Here is a 26,245-nt window from a genome sequence, read left to right on the forward strand (position 1 = left end):
CATTTTATGTAGTCTATGTCCATAGACTTGCATGTGTTCCTTGTTTTCTCTGCCTCCTTGTTTGCAGTTGTTGTTTGACCAGGTGCATCCAGTCAGTGTGTCTTTCCCGTAGACTTGTGTGAGTTCTTCTTGGTTCTCCTTGCACCTTGTTGTTGTTGTTTGACCATGTGGCTGGCAGCCATTTTGTGCAAGTAGCCTGTGTGCCTAGCAATTGGCTTGGATGTGTTCTCTCTTTGTTCCCCCTGCCTCCTTGCTCTTTGTTGCTGTTGTTTGATCATGTGGCTAATGGGCCATCCAGCCAGTGTCCCTTTGTCATAGGCTTGTATGTGTTCTTTGTTCTCCATGCCTCCTTGTTCCCTGTTGTTGTTCTTTGACGATTTGGCTGGCAGCCATTTTGTGCATTCAGCAAGTGTTCCTTTGTCATAGGCTTGCAGGTGTTCTTTCTTTGTTCCCCCACCCTGCCTCCTTGCTCCTTGATGTTGTTGTTGAACCATGTGGCTGGCAGCCATTTTGTCCAGCCAGCCAGTGTCAATTTGCCATAGGGTTGCATGTGTTCTTTGTTCCCCATGCTGCCTTGCTCCTTCTTGTTGTTGTTTGACCAGGTGGCTGGCGGCTATTTCGTCTATACAGCTAGTGTCTCTTTGCCATATGCTTGCATGTGTTTGTTGATCCCCATGTCTCCTTGCTCCTTGTTGTTATTTGACCATGTGGCTGGCGGCCATTATGTGCATCCAGCCAGCGTCCCTTTGCCATCAGCTTGCATGTGTTCTTTGTTCCCAATGCCTCCTTGCTCCTTTTTGTTTGACCATGTGGCTCGTAGTCATTTTGTCCATCCAGCCAGTGTCAATTTGCCATATGGTTGCATGTGTTCTTTGTTTGACATTCTTCCTTGTTCCTTATTGTTGTTGTCTGACCATGTGACTGGCAGCCATTTTGTGCATGCAGCCAGTGTTCCTTTGCTATAGGCTTGCATGTGTTCTTTCTTTGTTCCCCATGCCTCCTTGCTCCTTATTATTGTTGTTTGACCATGTGGGTAGTGGATATTTTGTTCATCCAGCCAGAATCCCTTTGTCATAGGCTTGCATGTGTTCTTTCTTTATTCCCCAGGCCTCCTTGCTCCTTGTTTTTGCTGTTTGACTATGTGGCTGACAGCCATTTTGTCCATCCAGCTAGTATCCCTCCATTTGCCATAGGCTTGCATGTGTTCCTATTTTGCCTTATTCCTTGTTGTTATTTCACCATGTGCCTGTTAGCCATTTTCTGCATCCAGCCAGTGTGTCTTTCCGAGGCTTACATACAAACATAGTTAATGATTGATCATCTGTTTATTTTAATATTATATTTTAATTTTATTTTTCTATTTTCTTTTAATTTTCTCTTCTAGTAATTTCTTTTTTTTCTTTTAAAATGTTTAATTTCTTGTTTTCTTAATTTTTTTAGTTTTTTAAAACATTTTTAGATTTGTTTTAAATTTTTAAAAAGTTGTAATCCATTTTAGTCAGTTCTGAATTTTGCCTTAATTCATCCAGCCATGCACTTCCATAACCATTCCTACATCCATCCATCCACCAAAGGTGCACAGCCACACTACAGCGTTTGGTTTCTTTAGGTATATAATAATTCTATTTCGTCCTGGACACCCTGGCTGCGGCACACTACAGATAAATCACAGCAGCATAATTCACTTTTAATGATCATTCCATTTACCCTGGACCACCTTGCCCCCATATGCTTATTAAGGATTAAGGCCCTCATTCTGACCCTGGCGGACAGTGTTAAAGCGGCGGCCAACCCGCCAACAGGCTGGCGGCCAAAAAATATGAATTCTGACCCTGGCGGGAACCGCCAACACAAGCCTCCGCTTTAACACTCCGACCGCCACGGCGGTACAAACAAACAGCGCGGCGGTCACCGCCAACAGGCAGGCGGCAGACAATGTACCGCCCACCCTATCACGACCCACCAATCCGCCACCTTTTCCGGGGCGGGAGCCCCGCCGATAAAAACACGGCGGAAACAGACATCTCCAATGGAAAACGCTTACCTCGACACACTCCACGCGGAATCGGAACAGCATGGAACCCGAACTCCACATCCTCCAAGCCATTGCCTTCGTGCCGTTCTTCCAGGATCACGAACCACGCCGCAGACGACAACGGTGAGTACCGCACCTACGACACAGGGGAGGGGGGAGGAGGAAAGGTTACGGGCACACACATACGCAACACACCCACCCCCACCCTCACCCCCACCGAAATACCTACACACCTATGCAGATAATAAAGTCAGAGTGACACCCCCAACCCCCCCAAACAAAGACAAAAGCCAATGCATGTAAAAGTAGAACCATATTATTGCAACAATAAAGTATAGCGACCTTAGCAATATATGAAGAATGAATACACATCTAGAACTCCATCCATACAAGCAGCAAAAGTCTGGCCCAGTCAATCAAAGTCCCAAGGTCCGTGGGCCAATGTGCAGCAACACATGGGCAAAGCCCACACACGAGATCCAGTCCATTGGAGAGAACACTGCTGGGGCATCACTAAAATAAAAAGACAGGCACCTCAGGGGGAAGGGAAGGGGGGGCACCTCAGCCACATGAGTCCACGACGCCAGATCCACGAAGGGCCTCCATGCCCACTGTGCCATCCTGGGGAGTGCAAAGCCACAGTCTCACAAGTCTCTACAGTGGGTGGGTTGCCCACTGTGCCATCCTGGGGAGTGCAAAGCCACAGTCTCACAAGTCTCTACAGTGGGTGGGTTGCCCACTGTGCCATCCTGGGGAGTGCAAAGCCACAGTCTCACAAGTCTCTACAGTGGGTGGATTGCCCACTGTTACATCCTGGGGAGTGCAAAGCCACAGTCCATCAGGTGGATTACAGAGACCACTGGTCATGGAGGAGGCATGGTGGGCAGAGTGCGTCGTGAAGGCCTGCCCGACACAGAACCGGGACTTCCAATGGGCCAACGGTGCTTGACAGGAAGGGCCCAGCGGAGCGGTGCTTGACAGGAAGGGCCAAGCGGAGCGGTGCTTGAGATGAAGGGCCCAGCGGAGCGGTGCTTGACAGGAAGGGCCCAGCGGAGCGGTGCTTGCCAGGAAGGGCCCAGCGGAGCGGTGCTTGCCAGGAAGGGCCCAGCGGAGCGGTGCTTGAGATGAAGGGCCCAGCGGAGCGGTGCTTAACAAGAAGGGCCCAGCGGAGCGGTGCTTGACAGGAAGGGCCCTGTTCAGCGGTGCTTCTCACGGCGGGGCCCTGTTCAGCGGTGCTCCTCACGGCGGGGCCCTGTTCAGCGGTGCTCCTCACGGCGGGGCCCTGTTCAGCGGTTCTGCTAACGGCGGGGCCCTGTTCAGCGGTTCTGCTCACGGCGGGCCCTGTTCAGCGGTTCTGCTCACGGCGGGGCCCTGTTCAGCGGTTCTGCTCACGGCGGGGCCCTGTTCAGCGGTACTCCTCACGGCGGGGCCCTGTTCAGCGGTGCTCCTCACGGCGGGGCCCTGTTCAGCGGTGCCTGTCTTCTGTTTCCAGTGAACCACACCTGGCCAATATTTGCCGCTCACTCTGCATCGGACCTTTCCGTTGCGGGGCCCTCCTGTGATGGAGTCCTGGGGACCTGGCTCTCCTTCGAAACCCCCGGAATGGGGCTGGTGGGGCCCTCATGGCCAGGTCGGCTGCTCCCTGCCCTTTGCTCCTTGCTGCTCTTGCCCTCCTTGGCAGACTGTCCGTGGCCCTTGTCTCCCTTACCCGATGTGGCAGGTGACGGTGCAAGGCTACCCTCCTTGGGGGCAGGCGTATCAGGCCTGTCGCGCCTGCCCTTCAGTTTCTTGGTCCTCTTCCCAGGGGGGGGGGGCTGGCTGTGCCTTTGCTGCTGGACGATGTCCCAGCCCAAGGAAAGGGCGGACTCCAAAAACCAGGCACGACGTTCTTTGGAGTTGCTGGGCTGGTGGTGGCTGAGGTGTTTGTGGAACTCTTACGGGATGGAGGGGGTGGGTCAGGTGAGGAAAAGAGGTCCACTTTGGAGAGGAAAATTTTCTTGGGAGCCATGGGAAGGGTGGCTGGAGTGGGTATGGGAGTGGAGGAAGAGGATGTGGTTGTAGGAGAGTCAAGTGTGCTGTCTTTGGGTGCAGGTGCTTGGGCAGGAGGCTGACGTGAGGTGGATGGCTGTTGTTTGGGTGCCTGCCTGCGTTTGGGTGGTTGGGAAGCGGGGGTGACAGACACACTGGGAGAGGACACAGGGGACGTGTACATGGCAGTGGGGGTGGTGACTGCACGTGTGCGGACTGGTGTGGAGCGTGTGCTGATGATGGGTGCAATGGCTGATGGTGGTGTGCTTGCAGGTGTGTGTGGAGACGTCACAGGGAGGGAGGAGGGAGACGAGGAGGTGGGGGACACAGAGGAGGTAGTGGCTGTTGGCATGTCTGCATCTGGATGTTGCTTGGGTGAATGCTTGTGTCTCCTGTGGTGCTTATGTCTGGATGAGCTGCCCTTGGGTGTTGAGGTGTGTGCAGGCTGGTCTGTAGGTGTGGATGGGATAGGCAAAGGAACAGGGGAGTGGGACTGGGTGGAGGGAGTCAGAAGAGGGAGGCTGGAGACAGGGACACTGGCTGCCGTCAGTGCTGGGGCCAGAGCGTTGAACGATCGTTGATGGGCAGCCTGACCCGAATGAATGCCCTCCAGGTATGCATTGCTTTGATGCACCTCCCTCTCCACACCCTGGATGGCATTCAAAAGGGTAGACTGCCCAACAATGATGGTCCTCAGGAGGTCAATGACCTCCTCACTGAGGGCAGCAGGGGTGACTGGGGCAGGGCCTGAGGTGCCTGGGGCGAAGGAGATGGCCGGCTTCCTGGCCTTGCGGGCACGGGCCGAGGGCCGAGGGGCTGCTGGGAGGGCCGAGCTGGTGCGCTGGGTCGCAGCTGTACCTGTTTCTGCGGTGGGCACGGATGTTGCCGCCACCGCAAGGGAGCTCCCTTCCGAGAACGTGTCGGTGTCGCTGCCGTCTCCACGGGTCCCCGTGGTGGAGCCCCCCTCGCCCTCCGTCTCACTGGTCATGTCGGAGTCTGTTGCATGGCCCTCCGGGGCCATGTGAGATGCAGCTCCCTCTTGCGCCGATGCCACTTCTCCTCCGCCTGATGATGCTAATGCACACATTCACAGAAAAACAAAGAAAATGGGGGGGGGGTGGAAAACATAAAGACAAGTTGAGTGCATGCATTGGGGACACCGTTGGCGGAGAGGACAGACACAGAAGCCCCCTGCACTACGCTGCGCACTTGGGGTACACTACTCATTCAATGGGACATGCCCTACAAGCCTATGGGCGACAACTGCCCACACAGTATACACTGGTCCATGAATCGCGTTACTAGGCACCCTACCGAGGTGGGGGGCGGGGGCACAGGACCATACTTCACGGACGGGCATATCCTACAGAAATCACCTTGGCCTAGGGATTCCCACAGCCCTCCTCCCCCACCCAGGCACCTCCACTGCGTGCAAAATAGCTGAATGTGCTGGTACTCACCCCCTTGTGTCTGCTGTGATGTCCTCAAGCGCCCATCTAAATCGGGGTAGGCCACCGCCAGGATCCGGGACATCAGGGGGGTCAAGGTACGACTGGCACCCCTCCTAGGTTGGGAGGCCATCCCCAGCAGAGCCTCCGCGGTCTTCCTGCTCCCGCGGCGGATGTCCTCCCACCTCTTGCGGCAGTGGGTGCCCCTTCTGGTGTGGACCCCCAGGGCCCGGACGTCCTTGGCGATGGCACGCCAAATGTCAATCTTCTGATGGGCGCTGACCTATGTGACATGTACAGGGGGGGAAGAGAAACATCATCACTTTTCTGCATGCTCGATGTGAGTGGCCCCCCCTCCCCAACCTTGCCATGTGGCACATGCTCTCATCTGTCGTGCCATGCATTCGTCATTCGCTGCCCTCCCCTCCATCGTACATCCTCCCCACTCAGGCCAGGCATTGGGCACTATGCATTGCCCCCCGTGTACTCACCTGTTGGTCTGGAGGCCCGTAGAGTAGCGCATACTGGGGGAGGACCCCGTCCACGAGCTTCTCCAACTCCTCGGAACTGAAGGCGGGGGCCCTTTCTCCAGTCGCAGCAGCCATTGTCACTTCCAGACCGAGGTCACAGCAGCACTTGCAGTATAGGTCCTCTCCTGTGGATGCTCAGGTCTCGTGTGGTCAAGCAGAGAGAAAATGGCGGTTACGGGCGCGGCGGTGCGTGCCGCGGCGGTGCGTACCGCGGCAGTGCGTACCACGATGGCCGGCGCTCACCGCCATTGGCTCCTGAAACCCATAGGGTTCAATGTTGTCCAATGCGGCTTTGCGCCGCGGACTGCGACCGCCTACCGCCACGGTGTGCCACGCTTGCGCAATTACCTCACTTCACATTGTCACACTTCACAGGTCAGGCAGCCGCCATTTCAAGGGCCCACATGGCTTCATTCCTACTGCGTCACACATGGCTAGGCCTTGCACCGACAATCATACTAGCCATTCAATCCCGAGAGATATGTGTACTGGGCATGCTGTGGGCACTTACCTGTGGGTTTCTTGACTCTGTGCTCCATGTTGTCCTTCCTAGGCATCGTCCGCTGGGACTTGCGAGGAGACGGAGGAATCTTCCCGTGTACAGACCGCTGGTGGACCTGTCGGCAATGTAAGAAAGACACGTCATATTCACCTACAGACTCAACTGTGCCACTATACAGGAACTGTGTGCCCAGCTGGAGCCAGACCGGATGTCACCCATCCGCCAACCCACAGGGATTCCGCCTCTAGTGCAGGTGCTGTCAGTACTGCATTTTTTGGCAAGTGGATCATTTCAAACTACCGTGGCCATTTCATCTGGGATGTCTCAGCCTATGTTTTCGAAGGTGTTGTCCAGAGTGTTGTCTGCCCTGATGAAATACATGCGGAGCTACATCATTTTCCCTGAGGTGGGTGACTTGCCTACAGTGAAGGGTGATTTCTATGCCCTTGGACACATTCCCAATATCATTGGTGCCATTGATGGTACCCATGTGGCTTTGGTTCCCCCAAAAGACGATGAGCAGGTGTACAGGAACCGTAAAAACTATAATTCAATGAATGTCCAGGTGGTCTGTTTGGCTGACCAATACATCTCCCATTTAAATGCCAAATACCCAGGGTCAGTGCATGACGCGTACATCATGCGAAATAGCAGCATCCCTTATGTGATGGAACAGCTACAGAGACACTGTGTGTGGCTAATTGGTGACTCTGGTTACCCAAACCTGCCTTGGCTATTGACCCCAGTGAGGGATCCCAGGACCAGGGCAGAGGAACGGTACAATGAGGCCCATGGGCGGACTAGGAGGGTGATTGAGCGGACCTTCGGCCTCCTGAAGGCCAGGTTTAGGTGCCTGCATATGACTGGTGGATCCCTAATGTACTCACCAAGGAAGGTGTGTCATATCATCGTGGCCTGCTGCATGCTTCACAACCTGGCTTTGCGACGCCAGGTGCCTTTCCTGCAGGAGGATGGTCCAGATGGTGGTGTTGTGGCCGCTGTGGAGCCTGCGGAGAGTGAAGAGGAGGAAGACCAAGAGGACGACACAGACAACAGGGACAGAGTGATACTGCAGTATTTCCAGTGACACACAGGTAATAATCTACTCCAGCATTGTATTATATCTGTAAGTGTAGTGGCTCTCTACTGTCTGACCTTTCACCCCAATGTATGGTAACTTAGTTGTGTATATCACTTCCTATTTCAGTGATCTGATCCCCACGGAGTGCCCTCTGGTTTTTTTCCCCATGGACTACCGCTGTGTGACACTGGTATGTTGTCATCACAATGTAACTAGAACTGTTTTGTTGGTTATATCGAATACATTTGGTTTAAATAAATAGATAGCAGAATCCAGTTGGTTAATGTGCAATAATTGTGTTTATTGAAGTTTTAAAATAGGTGTATGGTTCAAACAGGGTGATGGTGGAGGCATGTCCATGGCAGTGTCCAGACTGTCATTCCTACAGGTCCATTGTCCATATGCCTGTGGAAGGTGGAGCAGGGGCAGTTCAAGGTTGGACAGGGTAAACAAGTGGGACAGTGGGATGACATCCGGGGGTTTCCGTGCATGGTGGGGGTCTTGACATCCTACTCTGTCTTCTTCCTCGATCTCAGGCCTTTCTTGCGGGGTGGTTCTTGTTCTGCAGGGGGTGGGATCCGGGAGGGCCGTTGCTGTTGTGTCGGGGCCTCCTGACCACTAGCGCCGGCGGAGGTGGTGGGCTGTTCTTCCTCCATGCTAGTGGCAGGGGCCCTTTGGGGGGCCACATGGTCCCGCAATGTGGTGACAATCTGGTTGAGTGCCACCACGATTGTACCCATTGCGGAACTGATGGTGCGCAGTTCTTCCAGGAACCCCATGTACTGGCCCTCCTGCATGGCCTGGATCTCCTGGAATCTGGCCAGGACCGTCGCCATCGTCTCTTGGGAGTGGTGGTACGCTCCCATGATGGTGGTGAGGGCCTCTTGGACAGTGGGTTCCCTAGGCCTGTCCTCCCTCTGTCGCACAGCAGCCCTCCCAGTTCCTCTTTGTTCCTGGGCCTCTGTCCCCTGGACGGTGTGCCCACTACCAGTGCCCCCAGGTCCCTGTTGTTGTTGGGGTTGTGGGTTACCCTGGGTGCCCTGTACTGGTAGACACACCGCTGCTTGGCCTGTCCTGGAGACAGAAGCATGGGCCCGCTGGGTGGGTGCTGTGCTGGTGTTTCCTGAGGGGGGTAGGTCTGCTGTGGCCTGGGGCTGACTGAGGGTAACCGACTGTCCAGAGGTCCCCGATGGTCCGGGCTGGTCATCAGGTTCTAGGTCGACAGAGCTGCTGTCATCACTGGGGGCCTGTTCTGGGGGTGGGATGGACAAATCTGGACCCTCCTGGCCGGTGTGTTGGCGTTCGGGCCCTGCAGGGGTAAAAGAATATGGTTATTGATTTTGTGTGTGCCGTGGCGTGCGATTTGTGGGTGCCCTTGTCCCCCAGTGCTGGCAGTCCCATGTGGGAGGAGTTGTGAGGGTGGTTTGTGGGGGGGGATGGGTATGTGCAGTGGTCATGCTTAGGTGATGGGTGTCCATGGTTTGTGTTGGCATTCAGGGGTTTGGGTTGGGTTGGGTGGGTTGTGCTGGTGAGACATTAGCAGGGAGGATATGTGCTGGGGGGTTGGGGGTGAGGGTGGGGGTGTGGGTTGGCATGCTGGTTGTTGGGCGGGGTGAAGTAGTTGAGATTCGACTTACCAGAGTCCATTCCTCCGCCTACTCCAGCGAGGCCCTCAGGATGCAGGATGTTCAAGACCTCTTGCTCCCATGCTGTGAATTCGGGTGGAGTGGGTGGGGGTCCGCCGCCAGTCTTCTGAACAGCGATGTTGTATCTTGACACCATCGACCGCACCTTCCCCCGTAGGTCGTTCCAGTGCTTTCGGATGTCTTCACGATTTCTGGGATGCTGTCCCACAGCGTTGACCCGATCGACGATCCTTTGCCATAGCTCCGCCTTCCTGGCTATTGTGGTGTGCTGCACCTGTGTGCCGAAGAGCTGGGGCTCTACCCTGATTATTTCCTCCACCATGACCCTGAGTTCTTGATCCCAGAACCTGGGGTGTCTTTGGGGTGCCATGGGGTGGTGTGGATGAGGTGTGGGGTGGTGTTTGTGGTGATGAGTGTAGTGGTGTGTGGTGTTTTGTGCGTAGATGTGGTGTGGGTGATGATGTTGGGTTCCTGTGTGTGTTGTGGTTTGCGTTCCCTGTGCTCTCTCTCTGTGTATTGCGCCGTGTCTCTGAATTTCGCTTTGTGGGGGTTTGTGGGTGATGTGGGTGTGTGTTTTATATGGTGATGGGTGTGTGGGAGTGGTGTTTGTATGTGTATCAGGTGTGTGTATTTGGATTTGTCCAATGTGGCTGTGTTTTGTAAAGGTGTGGGTATTTTGAGCGCAGCAGTGTGTACCGCCAATGGAATACCGCGGTTGAAACACCGCTGCGTGGATTCGTGGGTCGTAATGGCATGGGCGTGTTTGTGTTGGCGTGACGGTGGAGGTTTGGTCATCTCCAGGTTATTGCTGACCGCTGATGAGGCGGCCTTCAGTGGATGTCGGGTTTTTGGCGGTTTGGCAGTTGTGGGTCAGAATGACCGTGGCGGTTTACCGCGGCCGCGGCGGGATGATGGCGGTCTTCTGACCGGCGGTACGTGCCTTTTACCGCCAGGGTCAGAATGACACCCTAATTGATTTACCCATGCAACTCTCTCTCACTAATACAGGTGTTGCCTTTAAAAAGATGGAGATAAAGCAAAGATATATATCTGCAAGTTGTGCTGACTGATTTGAAATGACATTTTATGATGTGGTGATGTGATTTAAGTTTACAATGCTTAATTAAATTGGTATTTATTACATAAGTAACCAACCACATCAAGATTGCATTTGTCAATAATATTTCAACCTGCAACAATGCCAGATTTCACTAACAACATGCCTTTCTTGCATGGTTGCTTTTATGTGCACAAGAGAAGAAATCTCACATTACTCGCAGTACTGCCAAAGAGAATGCCTTACAATTACTTCTGTCCTCCAAACTCTTGTGCTTGCGCATCTTAATGTCACTACCAAATTATAGCTTAAGAAAGCCCCAAAAATAGTTGCTACCAAGAAAGTGGCCAGTGAGAAGAAACAGATTTCCACCAGTGGTGATCCAACTGCAACCTTTTTCGGAAGACGTATGCCTGCCACACCGGCCTCTGGGGAGGAACCTGGGAGAAGCACACCTGCATCAACAGCACGACCCCAACCTAAGCCCAAGACCATGTCTGTCAGTGAGGCAGCCACTACAATCATGGAGACATTGACGAGCAGTGACGTTAAATAGGATTTGTCCCTTTTGCAAAGTAGTACCCAAACATTTCAGGTACCAGAGCAAAGTGGACTGCAGCCACAGCCAGTATTAGTAAATCTTCCTGAAGCTGGAACAGAATAGGAGGGCAAGCTTCATGTCAGGTGTTAGAAATGGGGTCTTTGGTTGCAGTCAGCTTACCCCCAGTCCAAGCAAGGACCCTCAATCTAGTCAGGGTAAAGGAGAATCACACTCAGTTATCCCCCGCTCACCACCTTGGTAGCTCGGCACGAGCAGCCAGGCTTAACTCCAGAAGCAATGTGTAAAGTATTTGTACCAACACACACAGTAATACAGTGAAAACACTACAAAATGGACACCACAACAGTTTAGAAAAATAGGCAATATGCATCTAAATCAAATAAGACCAAAAAGACAAAGGCCATTATTAGGACATTGGCGGTAAGTTCTGCTTATCGCCATGCCGACTGCCGCCAACATAACGCCGCGGCGGTTTACCGCTACCCATATTATGACCAACACATAGCAATGCAGCACTATACAGACACACACACAAGTCCGCCAGCCCAAAGGTCAGAGATAAACTGGCAGTAGCAAAACCCACACGATTACGCCAATAGAACGACGCCCACAGCATTATGACCCACGAATCACCGCAGTGGACATTCGACTGTGGTAAACCATTGGCGGTACATACTGGCGTGCTCAAAATACACACACACATACAAAACAAAACTGCATTGGACAATTCAAACTATACACCTGACACACATACACACACACCACACCCACACACCCACACCACTATAAAACACACACACACACTACCCAAAACCCTTTACGAATCAAAGAAATTGATGACAGAGAGAGAGAGACACCAAGAGCACCCACAGAACCAGAGCCACATAACACCATCACCCATACACCATCCATGCACCTTACAGCACCCACCCCAACACATCACCCCACACACCCTCACACACACCACACTCACTAGACCCATCGCACCACAAAGACAGACCAGGTTCTCTGAGAAGGAGATAAGGGTCATGGTGGAGGAAATCATCCAGGTAGAGCCACAGCTATTCGGATCACAGGTGCAGCAGATGTCCATTGCTAGGAAGATGGAGCTAGGGCAGAGAATAGTGGACAGGGTCAATACCATGGGACAGCACCCCAGAACAGGTGGAACGACCTATGGGGGAAGGTACATTCCGTGGTAGCAAGATACCAGAGAGCTGTACAGAGGACTGGCAGTGGACCCCCACCTCCTCCCCCACAACTAACAACATAGGAGGAGCAAGTCTTGGCAATACTGCATCCTGAGGGTCTGGCAGGAGTAGCAGGAGGACTGGACTCTGGTAAGTCAACTCTTTACTACTTTCACCCCCCTACCTGCATGCCATCACATACCCCCACCTCTACCCTCACCCCAGCACACCACCATCTCACATATACCCCACCATCCCAACCCACCCATCCCAATACCCAGCCCTGCATGCACCACCAATGCATGGACATGACTCACAGCCTTGCATCGACACCCATCACTAAAGCATGCACATTAGAGAGAATCACCTACCCCACAAAATCACTACTCACTCAAGGCAAAGCTGACAGGGCAATCACAACCATACAGGGCAACACACCCATGCACAAGATGTCACACGCAGAAACAATAACACTGCATTTACATCCCCACAGGTCCCCCACCCAACGTCACCGGAGAGGAGGTGCCAGCAACATCCAGTCCCCCCACAGAAGAGACCCACAGTTATGAAAGCAGCTCTGGACACCTGGATCTGGATGACCAACCTGGCCCATCAGGAATCTCCGGACAGTCGGTTACCCAGGCACAGTCCCATACCACCACAGAGCCTCCCCCCTCAGGAAATAACAGCACCCACCCAGCGGGCCCATAGCTCTGTCCCCAGGACACGTCAATCAACAGTGTGTCCACCACAACAGGGTCCCCAGGCAACCCCACAAACACAGGACAATCAGGAACCTGGGGTCAGTGGCAGTGGGCACACCGTTCAGGGGACAGAGGCACAGGACAACAGGGAAGCTGTGAGGACTGCTGTGCGACAGGGGGAGGACAGGCCCAGGAAACCAACTCTCCAGGAGGCACTCACCAACATCCTGGGAGCATACAACCATTCCCAGGAGACGATGGGCCAGATACTGGACAAGTTGCAGGAGACCCAGCGGCTGCAGGAGGGACAGTAACTGGGGATCAGGGAGGACCTGACGGACATCCACACCACTCTGGTCACCATCGCAGGGGCGCAGCTGGCAGACATGGCCAACACCAAGAAGGAGGCGGTGGCACACCACCGGGCCCCTGACACTAGCCACACCGATGAACAGCCCTCCACCTCTGCTGCTTCTAGTGGACAGGAAGACCCGCCACAGGAAGAACAGGCCACCAGCACCCCTCCCCCCTGCAGAAGGAGAACCACCCCGCAAATGGTCCCTGCGATCCAGGCAGAAGCCAGAGACTATTGCCAAGGCCCACGCCAGGAAATAGGACTCTCATGATTGTCACCCTTGTGTCCCACTCTGTTATCCTGTCCACCTTGAACTGCCATTGCTCCCCTTCCTTTGCCCCCTTGGAAAATGCACATGCAATACAAATAGACTGATTCCATCCTGGACTTTCCTCCACCATCACCCCATCCCATTGCACATACCCCTCTACCTATTAGCTCTTAAATAAACACCCTTTGAAAAAATATAAGTATGGAGTATGTCAAATGATTTAACTATGTATTTGTTTAACAAGGTTTAAACGCTGCAATACAACTGTACAGTAATGTATGCATAGGAATGTCCTGTAGTTGGCTGCAGTCAACATACCAGGTGCCAGAGTAGGCCACATTAATCTGAAATTAGAGATGCAAAAGGGTACAGTAAGTGGCCATAGATGTGGAAGAATCTGCCTGCCATGTACAATGTCAAATACAAAACTGCCAATGCAAAGTGAAGTTCCAGAGTCTTACCTGTGTGTCACTGGGAGTACTGTTGTATAATAGCTGTTCTATTGTCCTCATCTTCATCCTCTGCCTCCTCATCTTCACTGTCCACACGGTCCACTGCTGTACACGCCCATCTCCAGCCGCATCCTCCTGCAGAAAAGGCACCTGGCGAAGTAAGGCAAGGTCATGCAACATGCAGCACGCCACGATTATCTGGCACTCCTTCTTGGGTGAGTAGTGCAGGGATCCACCAGTTCGATGGAGACACCTGAACCTGGACTTTCTATGATTCTTTTGTTCGCCCATTTGCCTCATTGTAATGTTCCTTTGCCCTTGTCCTGGAATTCCTCACAGGGGTCAGTAGTCATGAGAAGTTGGGGTAACCAGAGTCACCTGCAAATATTGCAGGATACCTGTTAGTCAAACACTAACCCTTATGGCCAACACCATACATCAACACCAAATGGGTGGGAACCATGGGCTCACCTATTAGCCACACCCGGTCCCTCTGGAGTTGAGCCAACACATATGGGATGCTGCTATTCCTCATGATATATGCATCATGCACAGACCGAGGATACTTAGCATTGACATGGGAGATGTACTGGCCCGCCAGGCACACTATCTGCACATTCATCGAGTGTGAGCTCTTTCGATTTCTGAACACCTGTTCATTTCTCCGGGGGAGGGACAAATGCAATATGTGTACCATCAATAGCCCCAATAATGTTGGGGATATGTCCCATTCCACAGAAGTCAGCTTTCACTGTGGCCAAATCCTCCACCTGGTGGAAAACAATGTACCTGTGCATGTGTTTAATCAGGGCAGCCAACACTCTGGTCAGCACTATTGAGAACATTGGCTGAGACGTTCCTGCTGCCAAGCCTACTGTCACTTGGAAAGAGCCAGTTGCCAAGCACAGATAGGACTTGCACAAGAGGGAGGATCCCAGTGGGGTGACGGATAGCAGATATCAGGTCTGGCTCCAATTAGGCACACAGCTCTTGACTGTGGCCCTGTCCAGTCTATAGGTGAGGATAATGTGCCTGTCCTCCATTGTTGCCAAGTCCACCAGGGGTCTGTACACAGGGGTATGTCTCCATGTCCTATTCATCCACAGCGGTTGTAATCTAGGGGGCAAAACGGTGAGCAGCTGGCCAGTATTCCACATTTCCAAACACTACACTCTATTGCTTGTTGTGACTGTAACAGTATATTGTTGGTGCCTATGTATACTGTGATGCAGTTAGGTGCCATGGTCTGCCAACCCCCGAAAGGGCGTCTGCCTGTCTTGTGTGGATAGACATGTGGAAGTGAGGTAATGCTGCTGATGTTGTGCGCCATTGTGGGAGGCGGTCGAGTACCGCAGCGCAACTCCTCATTGGTTTTCTTTGGGCCCTATGGGTTACAGTGGCCAATGGTGATGTATGCCAGCGGTGACGGTACGCACCGCCGTGAACATCACTGCCATTTTATATCTGTTCACTCACTTGCTACCTGACCTTCAACAGGAGAGGACCTACACTGCAAGTGCTGCTGTGACCTGTGTCTGGAACCAACCATGGCTCGAGTCACTGGGGAAAGGGCCCCTGGAGGCACTGGTGGATGGGGTCCTACCCCAGTACAGAAAGCTGTGTGGGCCTCCAGACCAACAGGTGAGAACACTGTGAGCACGATGCAAGGGGCATGAATGCATGGAGTGCTGTGTGTGAGGGCCTTGTGTAGTGGGGGTTGGTGGAAGGGTTCTGGACAGCATGCTGCATGTATGCTTGAAATCAAATCGGGCACTTACTTGTCCCACTTTACTCACTGGCCTCACCCACCACCACAAATTCTTTCGAACAAATGAATTTGCTGGCCAGTAAGGAAAGGAAACTTGACTTACTCTACTGCAGAGTAAGGCAGAGGGATTAGCCAGGTAGGTAGAGCATTTGCTAAAGAATAGAGGGGTGTTACTAATCATTGGTTCATTGTGTGCCTATGCTTATTCAGTCACTGCATAGATGAAAGTCTAAAGTGAAAAATCTAAACAGGCATAAAATAAATCTGTTATTGGAAACCATTAAATATATTTTGGAAACACTTTACATAGCCATTAAAATGTGGCGCATGCCAAGAATGGATTTTTCAATTTGCTTGGTAGGCTGGAACAGGAGAACTTAGGATAGAATAAAGGAGTGGAGTACAAGAGGTGACTGAGTGAGCAAAGGGAAAACAGCACACCTTCTGTGGTCAGTTTGCAATGCATTGCAAACTTTGTAAATGCCACATTAACTGAAGCAGAGGCACAGTGCACAATCAACACTGCAGGCACAAATTGAACCATACTGCATTTCTTTGGTCATGGGCAGTGCTTTAAATGGGCCGGTACTCTCCGGTACTGAGTACCGGCACTTTTTTATTTTGAGAGGGAGAGTACCGGCATATCTCAAGAAAAACGTAATACTTTTAATTGTAGAGTACCGGCACTTCTCAGAAACAAGCAGGTACTCTGATAGAGAGTACCTGCACTTCTATTTTTCCATTTAAAGCACTGGTCATGGGTGGTGAAATGCCATGGTCAGGGAGGGGGTTGATGAATGATGATGATGGACGGGATACATATTTACCTCATTTAACTAATACAGTGAGACAAGGGATTAGTACACACATTTAAATACCCCCACTTTGAACCATAGCTTTCATAACCATAACACACAAAGTAAGTAAAGTAGGCGAGCAGCATGCTCCCCTACAGAAGAGCTCCCTTGTGTATTCATCCACGCAATTGTTCAATCATTTCATTCTCCCTACTATATTCACCCATAGCCACCATGATTTAAGCTTTACATTCTCTCATCCAGACTTTCACCAAAATTCACAATCCACTAGCTACCCTTTCTTTCAATCATCTTTTCACCTGTCCACCCATTTACCCAATACTCACCTACACATCCTCTCACCCACCCATGCATCCTTTCCTTTAAATCATTCCACCCATCCTTTCTTTTAACTTTCTGTTATTTCCTGTTTCCATCAAGCCATCAATTTTAGCATACATTATGGGGGTCATTCTGACCTCGGCGGTAAAAGGCGCTTACCGCCGGTCAGAAGACCGCCATAACACCGCCGTGGCCGCGGTAAACCGCCACGGTCATTCTGACCCGCAACTGGCAAACCGCCAAAAACCCGACATCCACAAAAGTCCGCCACACCAAAGGTCAGCGAAAAAATGGCGATGACCAAACCTCCACCGTCACGCCAACAGAAATACGCCCATACCATTCCGACCCACGAATCCACGCGGCGGTCTTTCAAACGCGGTATTCCATTGGCGGTACACACCGCCGCGGTCAAAATACACACACACATAGAAAACTCAGCCACATTGGTCAGTTTGAAATACACACACCTGATACACATACTAACATCATTCCCACACACCCAACACAATATAAAACACACACCCACATCACCCACAAGCCCCTACGACCCAAAATCATTGACGAAGGCTAGAGAGAGAGCACAGAATAGACAATCCCACAACACAGAGGCACACAACACCATCACCCACACAGAATCCACGCACCAAACACCACACACCACCACACGCACCACACTCATCACCACAAACGCCACCCCACACCTCAACCACACCACCCCATGGCACCCCAAAGACACATCAGGTTCAGTGACGCCGAACTCAGGGTCATGGTGGAGGAAATAGTCCGTGCAGAGCCCCAGCTCTTCGGGGCACAGGTGCAGCACACCACAATTGCCAGGAAGATGGAGCTATGGCAAAGGATAGTGGACAGGGTTAACGCGGTGGGACAGCATCCACGCAATCGGGAGGACATCAGGAAGAGATGGAACGACCTACGGGGGAAGGAGCGTTCCATGGTATCAAGGCACAACATTGCGGTGCAGAAGACTGGCGGCGGACCCCCACCTACTCCCCCAGAATTTACCGCATGGGAGGAGGAAGTCTTGCACATCCTGCATCCTGAGGGCCTCGCAGGAGTAGGCGGAGGAATGGACTCTGGAAAGGCAAATCTTCACTACTGTTTCCCACCCCCACCCCACCTGCATGCCAAATCATACCCCTCCCTCCCCCCCTCCCCCATCACACCAACCCCTAGCAAAAGGCTCACCATCACAACCCACACATCCCAACACCAAGCCCTGCATGCGACCACAAAGCATGGACACCCATCACCAAAGCATGCCCACTGCACACACACATCACCCCCACAAGCTACCCTCACAAAAGCCCCCACAAGGAAATGCCTGCACATGGGTACACGGACACCCACCCATCACACGAAATGCCACACACAGAAGCAATAACCATACCTTTATACCCCTGCAGGACCCGAACGCCACCACACCGCCACGGAGGGTCCAGAGATGTCCATCCCACCCCCAGAAGAGGCCCCCAGCGATGACAGCAGCTCTGTCTCCCTGGAGCCAGACGACCAGCCCGGCCCATCGGGGACCTCTGGACAGTCGGTTCCCCACAGACAGCCACAGGCTACACCAGACCCAACCCCCTCTGGGAACACCAGCACAGCTCCCACCCAGCGGGCCCATGCCTCTGTCTCCAGGACACGTAAATCAGCGGTGTGTCCACCACTACAGGGCACCCAGGTTGACCCACCACCCCAACAACAACAGGGACCTGGGGGCAGTGGTAGTGGGCACACCGTCCAGGGGACAGAGGCCCAGGAACACAGGGGAACTGGGAGGGCTGCTGTGCGACAGGGGGGGGACAGGCCCGGGGAACCGACTCTCCAAGAGGCCCTCTCCTCCATCATGGGAGCATACCACCGCTCCCAGGAGACGACGGCGACGGTACTGGCCCAGTTCCAGGAGATCCAGGAACTTCAGGAGGAACGGTACATGGGGTTCAGGGAGGAACTGAGGAACATCGGTTCCGCAATGGGGACCATCGTCGTGGCCCTTACCCAGATCGTCACCACATTGCGGGACCATGTGGCACCCCATAGGGCCCCTGTCACTAGTCCAGGCCAGGAACAGCCTACCACCTCCGCCGGCGCTAGTGGACAGGAGGCCCCCACACAACGACAGGCCACCAGAACCCCACCTCCTGCAGAAGAAGAACCACCCCGCAAGCGGAACCTGAGATCTCACAAGAAGACAGAGTAGGATTGCAAGACCCCCGCCAGCCTAAGATACCCCGTGATGTCATCCCACTGTCCCACATTGTCACCCTGTCCAACCTTGAACTGCCCCTGCTCCATCCTTCCACAGGCATATGGACAATGCACCTGTGCGACTGAGAACTGGACTCTGCCATGGACATTACTCCACCCCCACCCATTACCGTTTCCCAATCATGTCCCTATATGTAGCACTTAAAATAAATCACTTATTCCACTTAAAAAAACAGGAGTCTGCTTGTATTCTTAACAAATGTATTACACATAACGGTGCAAGAATGTCCAGTTACTTTGTGATGACAACATACCAATTTCAATAAGCTTTAGTCCATGGGCAAACAAAGCTGAAGTCAGGCAGTGGGTCATACAGCTCTGAAAAGGGAAGGGAAAGTCACAAATCAGTTAACAGGAACTGGGGGGAAACACAGACAGTGGAGACGCATGAGGCCTTAAGTAAATGTAAATTTGGGTGGCTGATTCTTACCTGTGTGCTACTGAAAGTATTGTTGTATGACTGTATCCCTGTTGTCCGTGTCGTCCCCATCGTCTTCCTCCTCTTCACTCTCCACAGGCTCCACAGCTGCTACAACACCACCATCTGGACCATCCTCCTGCAGAAAAGGCACCTGGCGTCGCAATGCAAGATTGTGAAGCATACAGCAGGCCACGATGATCTGGCACACCTTCTTTGGTGAGTACATGAGGGATCCCCCTGTCATATGCAGGCACCTAAACCTGGCCTTCAGGACCCCGAAGGTCCTTTCTATGATCCTCCTAGATCGCCATGGGCCTCATTGTACCGTTCCTCTGCCCTGGTCCGGGGATTCCTCACTGGGGTCAGTAGCCACGACAGGTTGGGGTAACCAGAGTCACCAATTAGCCACACACAGTGTCTCTGTAGCTGTTCCATCACATAAGGGATGCTGCTATTTCGCATGACATACGCGTCATGCACTGACCCAGGGAACTTGGCATTTACATGGGAGATGTACTGGTCAGCCAAATAGGCCACCTGGACATTCATCGAATGATAACTTTTTCTGTTCCTGTACACCTGCTCACTTTCTTTGGGGGGAACCAAAGCCACATGGGTCCCATCAATGGCACCAATGATGTTGGGGATATGTCCAAGGGCATAGAAATCACCCTTCACTGTAGCCAATTCGCCCACCTCAGGGAAAATAATGTAGCTCCGCATGTATTTCATCAGGGCAGACAACACTATGAACAAAACCTTAGAAAACATAGGCTGAGACATCCCAGATGATATGGCCACTGTTGTCTGAAAAGACCCACTTGCCAAAAAATGGAGTACTGACAGAACCTGCACCAGAGGGGGAATCCCTGTGGGTTGGCGGATGGGGGACATCAGGTCTGGCTCCAGCTGGGCACATAGTTCATGTATAGTTGCTCTGTCAAGCCGGTATGTAAGTATGATATGTCGTTCTTCCATTGTCGACAGGTCCACCAGCGGTCGGTACACGGGAGGATTCATCCTTCTCCTCGCAAGTACCAGCGGACGGTGCCTAGGAAGGACAACATGGAGCACAGAGTCAAGCAACCCACAGGTTCGTTCACACAGCTTGCACAGTACACGAATCGCTATGCATTGAACGGCTTGTATGAGTGGCAATGCAAGGCCTAGGCCTGTGTGACGCAGTAGAAATCATGCCATGTGGGCCCTTGAAGTGGCGGCTGCCTGACCTGTGAAGTGTGACAGTGGGATGTGAGGTCACTGCGCTGGTGTGGCACACCGTGGCGGTAGGCGGTCGAAGACTGCGGCGCAAAGCAGCATTGGTTAACATTGAACCCTATGGGTCTCAGGAGCCAATGACGATGTGCGCCAGCGGTCGCGGTACGCACCGCCGCGGTACGCACTACCGCGGGCGTGCCCGCCATTTTCTAGCTGATTAATCACTCGAGACCTGATCATCCACAGGAGAGGACCTATACTGCAAGTGCTGCTGTGACCTCGGTCTGGGAGATGCAATGGCTGCTGTGACTGGGGAAAGGGCCCCTGCCTTCACTTCCGAAGAATTGGAGAAACTTGTTGGTTGGGTCCTCCCCCAGTATGCGCTACTCTACGGTCCTCCAGACCAACAGGTTAGTACACAGGGTGCACGTTGAATGGGCTATGCCTGTGTTGAGTGGGGTGTATGTAAGATGGTGGGGAGGGGAGCGAATGAGGAGTGCAACGCACGAAAGATGAGAGCATGTGCCACATGGCAAGGTTGGGGGGGGGGGGGCCACTCACATTCACCAGGCAGAAAACTGATGCGATTTCCTTTACCACCCTGTACATGTCACATAGGTCAGCGCCCATCAGAAGATCGACATTTGGCGTGCCACCGCCATGGACGTCCGGGCCCTGGGGGTCCACAACAGACGGGGCACCCACTGCCGAAAGAGGTGGGAGGACATCTGCCGCGGGACCAGAAAGACCGCCGGGTCTCTGCTGGGGATGGCCTCCCAACATAGGAGGGGTGCCAGCCGCCAATTGACCCCCCTGATGTCCCGGATCCTGGCGGTGGCCTACCCCGATTTGGATGGGCGCGTGAGGACATCACAGCAGACACAAGGGGGTGAGGATCAGCACATTCTGCTATCTTTGCGCGCAGTGAAGGTGTCTGGGTGGGGGAGGAGGGCTGTGGCTATCTCCAGGCCAGGGCGCATTCTGTAGGCTAGGCCCCTCCGTTAGACACGGCCCTGTGCCCCCGCCCCCCACCTCCGTAGGGTGCCAAGTACAGCTATCCATGGTCCGGCCTCACCCATGTGTGCATTTGTCGTCCATAGACCTGTAGGCCTATTCACAATAACTGAGTAGTGTACCCCCATTGCGCGGCCTAGTTCAGGGGGCTTCTGTGTCTGTCCTCTCCGACAACGGTGTTGCCAATGCATGCACTCAACCTGTCTTCATTTCTCCCCCCCCCCCATTTTCTTTGTCTTCTTGTTCATGTGTGCATTAGCATCATCAGGCGGAGGAGAAGTGGCATCGGCGCACGAGGGAGCTGCATCTCACATGGGCCCGGAGGGCCATACAACAGACTCCGAGTACACCAGTGAGATGGAGGGCGAGTGGAGCTCCACAACGGGGACCCGTGGAGACGTCAGCGACACCGACACGTCCTCGGAAGGGAGCTCCCTAGCGGTGGCGGCAACATCCGTGCCCACCGCCACAACAGGTACAGCCGCCACCCAGCGCACCAGCCCCGCCCTCCCAGCAGCCCCTCAGCCTTCGTTCCGTGCCCGCTCGCCCAGGAAGGCGGGCATCTCCTTCGCCCCAGGCACCTCAGGCCCTGCCCCAGTTACCCCTGCTGCCCTCAGTGAGGAGGTCATTGACCTCCTCAGGACACTCATTGTTGGGCAGTCTACCCTTTTGAATGCCATCCAGGGTGTAGAAAGGGAGGTGCATCGGAGCAATGCATACCTGGAGGGCATTCATTCGGGTCAGGCTGCCCATCAGCGATCGTTCAACGCTCTGGCCTCAGCACTGACGGCAGCCATTGTCCCTGTCTCCAGCCTCCCTCTTCTGACTCCCTCCACCCAGTCCCAGTCTCCTGTTCCTCTGCCTATCCCATCCACACCATCAGACCAGCCTGCACACACCTCTACACCCAAGGGCAGCTCATCCAGACATAAGCACCACAGATCCCACAAGCATTCACCCAAGCAACATCCAGATGCAGACATGCCAACAGTCACTACCACCTCTGTGTCCCCCACCTCCTCATCTCCCTCCTCCCTCCCTGTCACATCTCCACTCACACCTGCATGCACACCACCATCAGCCAGTACTTCCATCACCAGCACACCCTCCATTACAGTCCGCACACGTGCAGTCACCACCCCCACTGCCATTTACACATATCCTGTGTCCTCTCCCAGTGTGTCTGTCACCCCCTCTTCCAAACCACACAAACGCAGGCAGCCACCCACCCAACAGCCATCCACCTCACGACAGCCTCCGTCACAAGCACTTGCACCCAAAGACAGCACACTTGACTCTCCTACAACCACATCCTCTTCCTCCACTCCCATACCCACTACACCTACCCGTCCCTGTCCTTCCAAAGTCCTTTTCCTTTCCAACCTTGAGCTCGTTCCAATCACTGACCCACCCCCTCCATCTGGTAAGAGTCAAAAAAGCACCTCAGCCACCACCAGCCCTGCATCTACTATGACCATAGTGCAGGGCTATTGGAGTCCACCAGCTCCTAGGGCAGGAACATCGGCCAGCAGCAAGGGGACAGCCAGCCCACCCCCTGGGAAGAGGACAAAAAAAACTAAGGGCCGGCGCGACAAGCCTGAGACGGCTGCCACCAAGGACAGTAGCCTTGCCCCGTCACCTGCCACATCATCAAAGGGAGGCAAGTGCCACAGAGCTTCAGCGAAGGAGGGCAAGGGCAGCTGGCCGGAGAAGTCAGGCAGCAGGCGAGCTGCCCAGGAGGGCCCCACCAGCCCCATTCCGGTTGTGACGGACGACACCCACGGGCCCAGGACTCCATCATAGGAGGGCCCCGCGACCGCAAGGTCGGATGGCGACTGAGCGGGAAGTCTTGGCCAGGTCTGGCTCCCTAGAAACACAGGACAAGCACCGCTGAACAGGGCCCCGCCGTGAGAAGCACCGCTGAACAGGGCCCCGCCGTGACAAGAACCGCTGAACAGTGGCCCGCCGTGAGAAGCACCGCTGAACAGGGCCCTGCCGTGAGAAGCACCGCTGAACAGGGGCCCGCCGTGACAAGAACTGCTCCGCTGTGCCCTTCCTGTCAAGCATGGCTCCGCTGGGCCCTTCATCTCAAGCACCGCTCCGCTGGGCCCTTCATCTCAAGCACCGCTCCGCTGGGCCCTTCCTGTCAAGCACCGCTCCGCTGGGCCCTTCATCTCAAGCACCGCTCCGCTGGGCCCTTCATCTCAAGCACCGCTCCGCTGGGCCCTTCATCTCAAGCACCGATCCGCTGGGCCCTTCCTGTCAAGCACCGCTCCGCTGGGCCCTTCATCTCAAGCACCGCTCCGCTGGGCCCTTCATCTCAAGCACCGCTCCGTTGGGCCCTTCATCTCAAGCATCGCTCCGCTGGGCAACGCCGTCTCAAGCACCGCTGGCCCATTGACAGTGCCGGTTCTGTGTCGAGCAGGGCTTCACGAAGCACTCTGGGCACCATGCCTCCTCCATTAACAGTGGAGTCGGTAATCCATCTGATGGACTGTGGCTTGGCACTTCCCAGGATGGAACAGTGGGCAAGCCACCCACTGTAGAGACTTGAGAGACTGTGGCTTTGCACTCCCCAGGATGGCACAGTGGGCAAGCCACCCACTGTAGAGACTTGTGAGACTGTGGCTTTGCACTCCCCAGGATGGCACAGTGGGCAAGCCACCCACTGTAGAGACTTGTGAAACTGTGGCTTTGCACTCCCCAGGATGGGACAGTGGGCATTGAGGCCCCTCGTGGATCTGGCGTTGTGGACTCATGTGGCTGAGGTGCCCCCCCCTTCCCTTCCCCCTGAGGTGCCTGTAGTTTTATCATCTGATGCCCCAGCAGTGTTCTCTCCAATGGTATCTGGTCTCCTGTGTGGGCTTTGCCCATGTGTTTGTGCACATTGGCCCACGGACTATGGAACTTTGACAGAATGGGCAGGACTTATTGCCTATGTATATATTTTTAACTATGTTCATTCCTTATTTTGTATCTTTCATATTGCATATTTCCCATAACTTCAATGGAGCTATTTATACATATATTTTATAGATCATTTTAATTGTGTCTTTGTATTATTCCGGTGGGTTTGGGGGGTGTCACTCTGACTTGTTGCTCTGCATTGGGGTGTAGGTATTTGGGGTGGGGGGGTGGGTGTATGGCGTATGTGTGTGTCCGTAAGCTTTCCTCCTCCCCCCTCCCCTGTGTCGTAGGTGCAGTACTCACCGTTGTCGTCTGCGCCAGCGTTCGTACTCCTGGTAGATGAGCAGGTAGACAATAGCTAGTAGGATGTTTAATTCGGGTTCCATGCTGTCCTCCTTCCTCGTGGAGTGTGTAGAGGTGAGCGTTTTCCCGTTCGTAGTCTGTTTCTGCCGTTTTTTTATCGGTGGGGCTCCCGCCCCGGAAAAGGTGGCGGATTGGTGAGTTGTGATAGGGTGGGCGGTACATTGTCTGCCGCCTGCCTGTTGGCGGTGATCGCCGCGCTGTTTGTCTGTCCCGCCGTGGCGGTCGAAGTGTTAAAGTGGCGGCCTGTGTTGGCGGTTCCCGCCAGGGTCAGAATTCCATTTTTTTGACCGCCTGCCTGTTGGCGGGTTGGCCGCCGCTTTATCACCGACCGCCAGGGTTGGAATGACCCCCTTAGTCTTTTTTTTTGGAGATTTTCTTTACCGGGACGAACCAGCAAATCAGGCCGGGTCGCGGTTGAGGCAAGCCGGCTAGAGTTGTTGCGGCGGGTTGGTCCCTCTATGGAGCTTTTTTTCAAAAGTTGTCCAAACTTCTCCAAACTTCTGGGGCTTCTCCCAGATATACTTTTAAGGTTCTTTTGAGGTCCACAGCTCACCCCAAGTGTCCAGAAGTTCTGAGATGGTCCTTGGGGGGGTGCGGACTACAACTCCCAGAATGCACCTGGCGCAAACTCGTTTTTGGCCACTGGACAGTGGTCAGCTGGTCGCTTTCTTCAGGAGTTGGTGCAGGGGATCCTGGTTAGCAATTTTTCACCTGTAGCAAACAGGCAGTCCCTCCTTAAACCAGTTGAAGCCAGGCAAAGTCCGTCTTGTGGTGAAGCCCAAGTGTGCAGCTGGTGCAGTCCTTCTGAGTGCAGGTTCCAGGTGCAGGCCAGGGGTCCAGCAGGGCAGTCCTTCTTCTTCTGTTGTTCTTCCTTGTTGGATGTGGTAGGGAAGTGAGGTGTGGGTGCAGGTCTGCCAGTTTTATCCTTGCTCCTGGGTGAAAAGCAGGGGGGTCCTGGTTCTCCAATCAGTTGCAGGGTCCTTACCCATGTGATGACCACTTCCTGGGAAGTGTTGCAAAAATCAATCCCAGGAGGCAACATTCTCTAAAAATCCATCATGGCTGAATCTGATTTTTGGAGGTTACATCTGGCTGAGCCCACCCACTGGTGTGGCTAAAAATCATAAACACACCCCTCTCCTGCCCTCTCCTAATCTAATCAAGGGGGCACGTAGTTGTCTGGGGTTGCAGGATGTGGGGGTGTTGCTGGTTGCTCCAAATGTCCTTCTCTGCCTTTGAAGACCAGTTTGGCATCCCTCCCC

Source organism: Pleurodeles waltl, chromosome 5 (assembly GCF_031143425.1).
Source record: "Pleurodeles waltl isolate 20211129_DDA chromosome 5, aPleWal1.hap1.20221129, whole genome shotgun sequence".
NCBI lineage: Eukaryota > Metazoa > Chordata > Amphibia > Caudata > Salamandridae > Pleurodeles > Pleurodeles waltl.